Genomic DNA, 13184 nt, shown 5'->3' on the forward strand with positions numbered 1-13184 from the left:
AAGCCCATCGTGTGGCACGCGGTCGAACGCTTTATCGAGGTCCACTTGTAGCATTGCTACGCCGGTATGCATCACATCACAGCTGTCGAGTACACTCCGAGCCTTGTGTATGTTCGTGACAATTGATCGTCCTTTTATCCCACATGTTTGATGCGGTCGCACTATGATGCCAATAACAGTCTGTAACCTTTTAGCCAGTATTTTTATTAGTATTTAGTAGTCAACGTTAGTTAAGCTTATTGGGCGGTACGACGTCACCTGACGAAGTTTGACAGTGTCTTCTGTTTTAGGAATTAAAATGGTGTGCGCAGCCGAAAACGACGGTGGCAGCACCCCTAACGTAAAAGCTTCTATATATACTGCCGTTAACACAGGGGATATCTCATGTTTAAGGAACTTATAAAAAGCCGCGCTCAAACCATCAGGACCTGGTGACTTTCCCAGGTTTAGGTTATTAATCGCTTCTTTCACTTCCTCTACCGTGATGGGGGATTCTAATAGTAACCTTGTTTCGTCATCGATTTTTGGCAGCAGAGACACAAATTCACGTTCAAACTTCTCAAGTTGAATAGCGCTTCGCGAAAAGAAGGTACTGTAGTGCTCAAAAAAAGCACGTTCTATGTCTATGTTTTCGCCGCTGACTACTCCGTTGTACTCAATTTCTGTTATTTCGTTGCGGCGAGCGTATCTTTTTTCTGTCCCCAGTGCTCTCTTGGTGGGCATTTCGCCCGCTATCAATTTTTCCGCTCTCGCTCTGACGAGCGCTGCGTGATAACGTTCGGCGTCTATCAGCTCAAGTTTTGCTTTTGTGGCCTTTATCTCATCTTTACACCACCCCGGGACTTGGCTTTCTTCTTCGAGCATTGCCTGCAAACAAGTTCGCAAGAAGCTTTCTTGCTTTTGTCTTTCCTTCTTAATAGCGGTTCCTCTTTCGATTGCTTGCATTTTTGTTTCTTGCTTAAAGTGCTCCCATTGAACTCCTAATTTTTCGCTGCTACTATTATCAATATTTTCTACCGTTGCTCTTACTTGCTGCATAAAAAGATCGTCCTCTAACAGTTTATCGTTAAATTTCCATAGATCCCATGTAAATTTACTTCTGTTTTCGTTTTTACTTCCCAGACAAAACGATACTAAGCAGTGGTCGGAGAACGAAAGAGAGCGCACGCTGTAGTCACAACACCATGGCAGCAGCTCAGCTGAAATATACGCCCTATCCAAGCGGGCGTGACTAGCCCCTTGGAAATGCGTATAATGTACATCTCTTCCACTGCTAACACACTCTCCCACGTCCTCTAAACCAAGATCGTTCACCATTTCAGATAATAAATTTGTGCTTACGTCACGATAGGGTGTACAGCTGGTTTTGTCTTTTGCGGAGCATACACTGTTAAAGTCGCCCAATAACACAGTGTATCGATCACCATTGCAGTATTTTCGGATTTCCTCGAAAAAATCGCGTCTTTCTTGGACTCTTGTTGGTGCATAAACACAAATCACTCGCCACTGGCTTGTTGAAAAAGCAAAGTCACGAACTACGAAACGTCCGTTTAGGCACACTGTGACATTTTGGACTACCACCCCTAACGACTTGCGAATCAGGAGAACGCACCCCACCGACATTCCAACCGCGTGACTAACACATGCATAATAGTGTGCTGTAAAGGGACGCACCATACAGTCGGTCTGATCCTCACTTTCGACTTTCGTCTCCTGTATGGCGACGACGTCTAGGTCTCGCTCCGTAACCATGCGGTACAGCTGATTCTACTTTCGCTTAGCTGAAAGTCCTCGTGCATTGAGGGTAGCTATTCGAAAGGGCTTACAGAGGGCCGTCATTTTGGAGGGACCAGACCAAGTGTAAAGTGCTTACCTTTATCTTGCGCCATACAGTGTGCCCGGTCCTACAAGTGGTCAGGTGATTTTCGTGCCGCCTTTTCCCGGCGATGCCACCCCTGGCTTAGTAGTGGCGGCTCGCTGATTCTTCTTTCCCCGACCAGCCTGCCACGGCGGTTCTGGCTTTCGCTGGTTTGGTTCGTCCGCAGTCTCCGGGCCATCTTCGTGCCGACGCTTGCTCGGCTGAACCTCGAGGTCCATCCTCTCGATCTCGTCCTTGGTGGTTCCAGCACTGTCCCCGTCTTGAGCGGTGGCCTGCCGCGGCGGATCGTCTGCTGGCGCGCTACGCCCCTCCGACGTCAGTGGCTTGCTCTCGTCCTTTCTTGTGGTATCCGCGTCCGTTTCCGGCTCGGGGTGGTGGTGGGTCCTGGGTTCAGGTGCTGCGGGTGCCGCTGCTCCCTCTGCTTCTTCCTCGTCCATAACGAGTTCGCTGTTGTCACTTTCCAAGCCTCGACCCACAGCCCGAGCGTACGAGCGGGTGCAGTCCGCCTTCTCTTGCCCAAAGGCGTGGCACTCCGTGCACCTGGGGGCCCGGCATTCTCGGCGAATGTGCCCGGCTCTGCGGCACCAGAGGCACAGTGGGGCTCGCCCAGGCACCGCGACGAGCGCCGTGCCGGGGCCTAACCGCAGCTGGTGGGGAAGCCTGTCCGGCGTGACACCTTCATGCAAAACTAGGCGCACTATCCGGGTTGTCGACTCGGAGCTCTCAAAGTCCTGAACACGCCACTTGTCACTCGTCACCTCCTTCACGTCGCCGTACTCGACGAATATCTTCCTTATAGTCTCGTTGGTAACGTTGAAGGCAACCCAGTGCAGCTTCACCCGAAGTTCGTGCCTTACGGGTTCGACTACAAGGCATGGCCGTCCTTTCACGCTCAACGGGCCGCTTTCCAGCAGTTTTTTCTTCGCTCCGTCCGTCCGAAAATTTATCAGCCAGACGTGGGACATCTGGTAGGCCCCTATGCCACAAACTTCCTGTATCACTCCAGTGTCCTTCAACGGCTGCCTGAAGTCGTCAATTCTGTACGGTCGACCGCCGACGTCGCAGTGCAGAACAACCACACGATTCATCGCTTCTCCGGTGAGCAGGGGGGGGGCAGAACAACACGGTAATCCTTGGGCAAAGAAGTAACCGGTTCACCACGGCCGGCACCGGCCGTTATCGCAGCTCGCACGGAGCCATCCATCCTGCGTCCGCTCCTATCGGTAGGCGGAAACAGAATGATTCGGCTATCTGGGCGACTGTGTTCTCCTTCACTTTCTGGGCTATTTATATTTACTAGAAGTGTATCTGACGCTTGTGGGTGGTAGCCAGCGCCACTCTGACTACACGGGGAGAAGGGGACCTTCTTTGCAAACCCCGGGGCGTGACTCGAGCGTCTACAGCCTGTCATGAGCGGTTAACTGGCGGGAAGCCCTCTTATGCTTCCTAGGCATCAACGCTGCCAGAACCGAGACCCTCGCTAGGCTTTCACAGAATAATATAGTAAGGAAATGAGGGGCTCGTTGAGGAAATACAGAAGGATAGGGCAGCAGTCTACAACGCCAAAGGAGGCATAGGGGTGTGGTTGGGCTCTTTTCCCTCATTTCCTTACTATATTATTCTGCGAAAGCCTAGCGAGGGTCTCGGTTCTGGCAGCGTTGATGCCTAGGTAGCATAAGAGGGCTTCCTGCCAGTTACCCGCTCATGACAGGTTGTAGACGCTCGAGTCACGCCCCGGGGGTTGCAAAGAAGGTCCCCTTCTCCGCGCTGGCTACCACCCTCAAGCGTCAGATACACTTCTAGTAAATATAAATAGCCCAGAAAGTGAAGGAGAACACAGTCGCCCAGATAGCCGAATTGGTAAGGCATTCGACATGTAATCGAAAGGCGTGGGTTCGGTCCCCACTCTGGGCGCGTGTTTTTCTTTCTTTCTTTCTTCTGTATATTAAAAAATATTGCCCCCACCTCCCCGAAGGGAATCGTGAGGAAGTGCGAATGCATTTCTTGCGCCGAGAGTACACAGCGTAGTAATTCTGCCATCGCCTTGAGAGGCGCAGTACCGGCGAGGGGGAGCTGTCAGGCGAGGGGAGAGGCGCACGCCGAGGGTGAGTGCAAACCTGACGGGGGGAGAGGCGCGCCAGCTGCAGAGCATGTGACGTCACGGCGCGAGGAGAGGGGGAGCAGACGCAAAGGCGCCAGCGCGCGGTCACGTGGGAGTGTGACGTCACGGCGCGAGGAGCGGTGCGGGAGCCGGCGCGGGCGCGCGCAGCCACGGAGCGGGAGGCGGAGCGCGCGCGGGTGACCTGGGGTGTGACGTCGCTGCGCCGTTGCTACAGACGCTCCTCTCCGCTCCTCGCGCCGTTGCTAGGGGAGAGGAGGAGGAGCAATGCGGACGGCGGATTCAGGGTCGCTTATAAAGTGCATCGCACTTAAAAAATGTTTACTTCATTAACCGTAGTGAAAAAAAAAAGAGCGCAACCACACCCCTATGCCTCCTTTGGCGTTGTAGACTGCTGCCCTATCCTTCTGTATTTCCTCAACGAGCCCCTCATTTCCTTACTATATTATTCTGCGAAAGCCTAGCGAGGGTCTCGGTTCTGGCAGCGTTGATGCCTAGGTAGCATAGGAGGGCTTCCCGCCAGTTACCCGCTCATGACAGGCTGTAGACGCTCGAGTCACGCACCGGGGGTTGCAAAGAAGGTCCCCTTCTCCCCGTGTAGTCAGAGTGGCGCTGGCCACCACCCTCAAGCGTCAGATACACTTCTAGTAAATATAAATAGCCCAGAAAGTGAAGGAGAACACAGTCGCCCAGATAGCCGAATTGGTAAGGCATTCGACATGTAATCGAAAGGCGTGGGTTCGGTCCCCACTCTGGGCGCGTGTTTTTCTTTCTTTCTTTCTTCTGTATATTAAAAAAAAATGTTTACTTCATTAACCGTAGTGAAAAAGAAAAGAGCCCAACCACACCCCTATGCCTCCTTTGGCGTTGTAGACTGCTGCCCTATCCTTCTGTATATATATATATATATATATATATATATATATATAAGAGAAGAAAAACTTCGAACAAGGTAAAAGCACGATTGTGGCCGACGTTTCAGCAAAGAGAACTTGCTTTCCTCAGGGCAATCTCTCGCCTGGCAGGCAGGGTTTATATAGGGGTAGGACCCCAGGTGAAAGGAGAGGGAAAGATGGAAGGGAAATTGAGCAAGCTGATTGGTTTCGGAGTGTGTCGGGGGAGAGATTGAGGGGCCAAGAAGGTTGTCTAGTTTAAGCCGCGAAGTAGGTCACACGGAAGTCAGCTGGTGGTTGATATTCGTGGAATTTTCGGACAGAAAGGATGAGAGGGTGCTTATTGATACGCCGCGGGGTATAGGAAAAGGATCTCAGAACAGCCGGAAGCAGACCAGGCGGTGAGGGTGGGGTCCTTATCAGAAACTATCTGCAAGCCTCAGGTCAAAAGAAAAGATAGACACGGGGGAAAACTAACTAGGTCAAGAAAAAAATAAAAAAGGAGAAAAAACAGGGAGGGAAACCACATAAACCCACACACAAAAGAAAAAGCAATGGCCCGGCAGCTGAAATGGCACGTGTCACCCACGGCAACATACCTGGTACAGGCCTGTCCTGAAACTTAAAAACGAAAAGATAAAGTTAGAGTGACGTACGGGGCACAAGACCACGCGGAGTAAAAAAAAAAGAAATTAAATAAATAAAATTGAACTCCAAAAGCAAAGGTTGGAGGAATGAGGGCGAGTATTAAGCTAGACACTAACGAATGAAAAAAAAAAGAAAAAGAAATTAGGCGACCAGGTACCGAGCAGAGTGAACGGTCATAGTCTTTGGATGAGGAATATGCACGAAAATGCCTAGTGCTGTATTCCCGGTGAATATCGCAAGGATTCCAAGTTGCCCTTAGACGCATTAATTCCAGCAGATTCCATGGAGTTGAATTTGTGAATTAAGTAGGATTCTCGGTATTTCCTGTCCCTAGGGGACTTAAAATTTGACTGAAATATATATACCTTAAGGTCATCAAAATTGTGGCCTGGTTGGTTGAAATGCTGCGCTACAGCTATGGAGGATGGAGGAGGGCAACTTGGAATCCTTGCGATATTCACCGGGAATACAGCATTAGGCATTTTCGTGCATATTCCTCATCCAAAGACTATGACCGTTCACTCTGCTCTGTACCTGGTCACCTAATTTCTTTTTCTTTTTTTTTTCATTCGTTAGTGTCTAGCTTAATGCTCGCCCTCATGCCTCCAACCTTTGCTTTTGGAGTTAAATTTTATTTATTTAATTTCTTTTTTTTTTACTCCGCGTGGTCTTGTGCCCCGTACGTCACTCTAACTTTATCTTTTCGTTTTTGAGTTTCAGGACAGGCCTGTACCAGGAATGTTGCCATGGGTTACACGTGCCATTTCAGCTGCCGGGCCATTGCTTTTTCTTTTGTGTGTGGGTTTATGTGGTTTCCCTCCCTGTTTTTTCTCCTTTTTTATTTTTTTCTTGACCTAGTTAGTTTTCCCCCGTGTCTATCTTTTCTTTTGACCTGAGGCTTGCAGATAGTTTCTGATGAGGACCCCACCCTCACCGCCTGGTCTGCTTCCGGCGGTTCTGAGATCCTTTTCCTATACCCCGCGGCGTGTCAATAAGCACCCTCTCATCCTTTCTGTCCGAAAATTCCACGAATATCAACCACCAGCTGACTTCCGTGTGACCTACTTCGCGGCTTAAACTAGACAACCTTCTTGGCCCCTCAATCTCTCCCCCGACACACTCCGAAACCAATCAGCTTGCTCAATTTCCCTTCCATCTTTCCCTCTCCTTTCACCTGGGGTCCTACCCCTATATAAACCCTGCCTGCCAGGCGAGAGATTGCCCTGAGGAAAGCAAGTTCTCTTTGCTGAAACGTATGCCACAATCGTGCTTTTACCTTGTTCGAAGTTTTTCTTCTCTTGTGTTCTCTACCATCTTCAAAGTTCTACTACTCCCTATATATATATATATATATATATATATATATATATATATATATTATTATTTATATATATATATTTATATATATTGTAATGGTACCGCCAGTCCCCGAACAGGCATGCTGGCAATTAGAGGACAATAATGCCCCGGTGCGCGAGCGCGTAAGCAGATGGAACGCGACGGGGACCGCCATCGGTCGGCGGAAGCTCGGTGTGAGCTAGGACAGCACCGAACGTGATCTACACCCACCGACGGCGCCCATGCTACCGCGCCGGAAGGTCGCCAGTGAACGCCGCATAACGGGGGCCGTGGAGTAGCGCCGGTCGCTCGTACCCGCCACCACACCGGGCACCCGTGTCTTGCGCCGGGGTGTATGGTCATCAACCCTCAGGCGGGGCCGCTATCGGTTCGAGAGGACCACCCGTCGGGGCCGCCGCCCCTGCCTACCTCTCTTGGGCCTCCGGGCGAGAGGTCCGTGCTACCTCGCCGGGCCGCCTCATGTTCCTACTGGGCTGCGCCACCGGGTCGGGCCATGTGTGGTTCGAGTGACGTGGGGCCAGCCAAACGGGACCAGCACGTCTGTGACCCTCGGCTAGTGTGGCTGCGACAATCCATGTGAGCCCAGTCTAGATTGCACGGGTACGTGGGGCGTACGCTACCCTCGCTGAACTGGGACTTGCGCGGGACTGTTAGAAGGTTCAGGACTGAATCCCGTCTGTTGTTTTTCTTCTTTTTTCATTCGCGTATGCCGCGTGTGTAACGTTTCGGTTACTTCCCATTTTGACCCTTTTGAGCCGCTTTCGCCGCATAATACCCTTTCGCCGCATTCTTGAAACCCCTTGCCACTCGCCGTACTCGTCATTCCCATTCTCTGTCCTTAACCCCAATGTTCGCCTACACCAATCTGTTGAAATTTTCCTTTTTTCCTCGCACAATTAATGATTGGAACAATACACCCGAAAATTGTCTAAGTTCTCTTGGTTTATTTGAGGCAAATGTTTAGTTGTGCATTTGAGTTGCCTGTAGCGTTCACTGTTTTATACTTCAGTTCTTGTTTCTGCTCTTTGCTGTTTACTGTTTGTATTTCGTTGATACTGTTACCACATTATGCCCCTCCTGCTTGGGCCTACATGGCCTGCAGTATGTTCTTAAATAAATAAATAAATAAACAAATACAATGCTCCACGTTTACCCTTCATGTTGTGGCGTCTGTCGTCATCGACTCCGTGTGCACGCCTCGTGCTTCCCACCACCGAACACTGAGATAATTACAATATATATACATATATATAATAGTGTTGGTAGTCAAGAAAACCTGGGAAAGTAAGGGGGAATACGGTAGGTCATAGAAAACGATAAAGAATTTTTTGAGTGAGAAAGTGGGGAAAAATTGGCCGCCGGGTGGAATCTGAACCCACGACCTCCAGAATACGCGTCTGGTGCGATGACCAATACGCTACCCGCTGGGCTGTTTCCCCACCACTTTCTCGCGTGGTTATGTTAAGGTCTTTTTTGTTTTTGTTTGGTTAAGGTGTCTTTGGTCATCGCACCTTACCGGAATTCTGTATGTCGTGGGTACGGATCCCACCCGGCGGGCATGTTTTCACCACTTTCTTTCGGACTCAAAAAATTCTTCATCTGTTTCTATGACCTACCGCATTCCCCCCTTTGCTTTCCGAATTTTTCTTGATTGGCAAATCTTATTCTGCCTTAGTTCACCGAGTCCGTCCTTTCCCATTTTCGGAACCGCTATATATATATATATATATATATATATATATTTATATATATATATATATATATATATATATATATATATGTATATATATATATATATATATATATATATATATATATATAAAATATATATATATATATATATATATATTTAGCGAATCAGAAAATGGGAAATGAGGGGCTCCGTGAAATAAGACAGAAAGTAAGGGTTGGCAGTCAAGAAAACCTCGGAAAGCAAAGGGGAGGTTGTGGGGCGTCATAGAAAGAGATGAAGAATTTTTTGATTCGAAAAGAAAGTGGTGAAAAAATGCCCGCCGGGTAAGATCCGAACCCACGACCTCCAGAATACCGGTCTGGTGCGATAACCACTACGCTACCGGCGGGGATGTTTCCCCAGCACTTTCTCGGATATTTATGTTAAGGTATTTTTGTTTCCTACACTTCGGGGTGGTAGCCAGAGCCACTCGGACTACTCGAGGTTAAGGGGACCTTCTTTTTAACCCCCGGGCCGTGACTCGAGTGTCTACGACATGTCGAGAGTGGTCGATCAGCGTTGAACCCTCTTAAGCTCCCTTTGGCACCAAGACTGCCAGAATAGAGGCCCTCGCTAAGCATGTAGCGAATCAGAAAATGGGAATCGAAGTCGCACCCTGCCATCTCCCACTGAGCCAGCCATGCCTACTGATGCCCAACACACCGCGGCACCTTCCCCGCCGGGTGTCATCTGCTCCGGTGCGATGCGCCATCGTGACCCACCGCAGTGCAGTGGCGCGGACGACCAGGACGTCGAGGACTAACTTTCTTCTTTTGAACAAGTAAGCGCGTACAATCGATGGGACGATGTCACGAAGCTCAGTAACGCGGGTTTCTCCTTGAGGGGGGAGGCCGAACAATGGTTTCTCAACCATCCAGCTGATAGGTCAACATGGACCGCATTTACCACGAATATTACTGGCATATTCGGTCGCCCAGCTCTGCGCAAGCTTCTCGCGGAGCAGCGCCTAAGATAGCGGGCTCAACAGGCCGGTGAGACCTTCACCTGCTACATTGAGGATGTGGTAGATCTCTGCCGGCGAGTGAACCAGTCGATGCTGAGCCCAACACCGTGAAGCACATCCTTAATGGCATAGACGAGGACGCGTTCCAGATGCTGCTTGCGAAAAGCCCCGAAAACGTAAGCGTATTCGTAAGCTTGTGCCAAAGTTACGACGAGTTGTGCAGGCAGCGCACCTTGACTCGTCGCCAACCATCGGAGCGTGACGACCCACTCTGTGCACTGGAAGTCGACGAAAACCCGTCCCTGCTGCCGCGCATCAAAGAGCTGATTCGGGAGGAGGTCGCCAGGCAGATCTCGTTTTTGCCTTGTTTATCGTTGCTGTCGTAACCGATACAAGATTCTGCCTCGTCGTCGCCACTCCATCAGATAATCCGGGAGCAAGTCGCTGAAGCCATCCCAGCTGCTCCCGAGCCCTTGCCTGTTGCGGTGCCACTTTGCTACGCTGAAGTTTCGGAACGGGCCCCGACTAACGCTTACGTGCCTCAGCGCCGCCCACAGCCGCCGCCACATCTTAGTCAGGTTTGCCCGCCGTCGCTTCACACCAACCCCTGGAGAACGCCTGATAACCGGCCGATATGTTTCTCCTGTGGAATTGCTGGCCACGTCGCAAGTTATTTCCGCTGTGGGGTTCCGCCGCCAGGAGACGCTTACCGACTGCTGGCCTACGCTGATAACTGGTACATTACTCACCGCCCTTACAATGACGCCCATGCCGAGCCAGCCTACTCCCCGCCTTCTGGTTACGAACTCTCTTCCAGTACCCGTCTGTCCGTCTCTTCTCGATGCCGTTCCGTCTCGCCGATGCGGCGTCGTCCGAATGCCCCGGAGGAAAACTGATCGCCGCAGTTCCGGTGGCAAGAACTGCAGCGACTTCGAAATACTGAACCCTTGTCTCTCCCCTGGGAACACGATTGAAGTCCAAGTGGAAAGAATCCCCACTTGCGCCTTGGTTGACACTGGAGCTGCGTTATCAGTTATGGACGATGAGATTTGCCGCGAATAAAAAAAAGTGATGACGCCAATTTCCGGTTTTCATCTCCGCACTTCCACAGCGCATTACGTCGAGCCCCTCCCACTTTGCACCGCCCAGATTCTAGTACAAAATGAGCTGTACATCATCGAGTTTCTGGTGCTGTTACCTTGTTCCCATCAAATCATCTTAGGGTGGGACTTCTTGTCACGTAATAGCGCCATTATTGACTGTTCCCGAGCCGAGCTTGCTTTACTTCCTCTGTTTGACGCCGAAACAGAGAGTATTGCGGTTTCTTTTAGGTTATGCGCCGCCGACTATTGCACAATTCTGCCAGCTTCTGCCTTTCTCATACCAGTCACCTGTGACACAATTTCCGAGGCTACAGCCGCGTTCACGCCATCTAATCTTTTTTCCCGTCGCAAAGGTACCAATCTTCCCTACGCCGTCCTTACTATCCAGAATGGGGCTGGCAATATGGCGGTCTGTAATGCATCTCCATGTGCTTCGTGGTGAGTCCCTTGGTCGTGCGGAAGCTATGGGCAACCACCTCCTCGAGTTCCCGGATGCGCCACCTGCTCTGTCTATTAATTCAATGAGCCGACCTCTTCCTTTTGACTCTGCTGCCTTCGTTGCCGCCCTAGACGACAGTCTCGATCCTCTTCAGCTCGACCAGCATCTGACCCTTCTTCAGCGTTTCAAATCCACCTTGTACTGCCAGAAGACTTCTTTGGGTCGCACAACGACTGCCTCTCATGGAATCCACACTGGCTCCCATTGTGCTTTGCGCCAGCGACCGTATCGCGTTTCGGCCAAAGAACGTTCTAGCATCGAATGCCATGTTGATGAGATGCTCGAGCGTGGCTTCCTTCGACCATCTAATAGCCTTTGGGCTTCTCCGGTCCTACTTGTTACGAAAAAGGATGGATCGATCCAATTTTGTGTGGATTACCGCCGACTTACAAGATCACTCGGAAAGACGTTTACCCTCTGTCCCGGATCGACGATGCCTTAGATTATCTGCAAGGAGCTGAGTTCTTCTCATCGCTTGACCTGTACTCCGGCTATTGGCAGGTGCCGATGGCAGGCGATTACTGTGAAAAAACCGCGTTTGTGACCCCTGATGGATTATACGAATTTAACGTAATGCCGTTCGGGTTATGGAATGCGCCCGCCACTTTTGAGCGCATGATGAACGATATCCCGCGTAGCCTTAAGTGGAAAACTTGTTTATGTTACTTGGACGACATCGTTATATTTTCTCCCCATTTCGGCACACACCTTACTTGTCTAGAGCAAGTTTTGCAGTGCCTAACAAATGCTGGTCTACAGTTAAACCTAAAGAAATGCAATTTTGCGGCCCGAAAGGTGACGATTCTAAGTCATGTGATTTCAAAGAACGGTGTTCTCCCTGACACTGCTAAGCTACAAGCTGTTGCCGACTTTCCAAAACCGACCACTCTAAAAGCCCGGCGCAGAGTTTTATTGGCCTTTGTTAATATTTCCGGCGATTCATTCCAAATTTTGCATCTGTTATAGCACCTCTGACAAAGCTCCTTTGCGCAACCATGGCTTGTCCACCTGGTCTCCTGCATGCGATCCAGCCTTTTTGATGTCACGTCGGTTGCTCACCTCACCCCCTATACTGCGCCACTTCGGTCCTCGTGCGCCCTCCAAAATCTGCACTGACGCCAGTGGCGTCGGGTTGGAAGCCGTACTTGCCCAGAGAAAGCCCGAATTCGACGAGTACGTCGTTGCCTATGCGAGCCGTACGCTTACAAAAGCCGAATCCAATTTCTCCGTCACAGAGAAAGAGCGCTTGGCCGCCGTGCGGGCTAGTGCCAAGTTCCGCCCCTACCTTTATGGCCGTACGTTCGATGTCCTGACAGACCATCACGCCCTTTGCCGGTTGACATCACTGAAGGATCCCTCTGGTCGTCTTGCCCGATGAGATCTACGCCTCCAGGTATACGAGATCCGCGTAATATATCGGTCTGGTGGGCGAAGACACAACGATGCGGACGCCCTGTCCCGTTCACTTCTGGGCACGGATACAGCAGACCTTACAGCCATTGACTCTACACCGACATTACAACCGTTTGAGGGCATGGCGGGGCAACAATGGGAGGATCCTTGGATATCCTCACTCTGCGACCTCCTTTCTAATCCTACGCTGCATACCGGTCCCCGGGCGTAGCGACGTCAGGATGCGCACTTCGCCATCCGTGATCGACTTCTCTATCACCGCAATTATCGTCCAGGAGGACGCAAGTGGTTGGTAATGATCCCTCGTCACTTGCGGACTGCCATTTGTGAAAGCTTCCACGCGGATGTGTGTTGTGCCCATGCAGGCGTGCTGAAGACGTACGAACGACTGCGACAGCGCTATTTCTGGAGAGGCATGTACACCATCGTGATGTAGTTTATCCGGGCATGCGAAGACTGTCAGCGTCGGATGTCCCAGCATCTACAAAAAACTGGCCCAATGCAGCCTTTACCCTGCCCTGCGCGCCCTTTCTACCGGATCCGCATTGACTTATATGGGCCTCTGCCAGCTACTG

At 50.7% G+C, this 13184-nt stretch overlaps 1 pseudogene; it reads right to left on the bottom strand.

Moving 5' to 3' along the window:
- Window positions 1-1914: 1914 nt before the first annotated feature.
- Window positions 1915-3086, bottom strand: LOC144139799 (uncharacterized; annotated as a pseudogene).
- Between the last annotated feature and the right edge of the window lie 10098 nt (window positions 3087-13184).

Source organism: Haemaphysalis longicornis, unplaced genomic scaffold, assembly GCF_048455015.1.
Source record: "Haemaphysalis longicornis isolate Haplotype H1 unplaced genomic scaffold, Haemaphysalis longicornis Haplotype H1 scaffold_5, whole genome shotgun sequence".
In the NCBI taxonomy this organism is placed as follows: Eukaryota; Metazoa; Arthropoda; class Arachnida; order Ixodida; family Ixodidae; genus Haemaphysalis; species Haemaphysalis longicornis.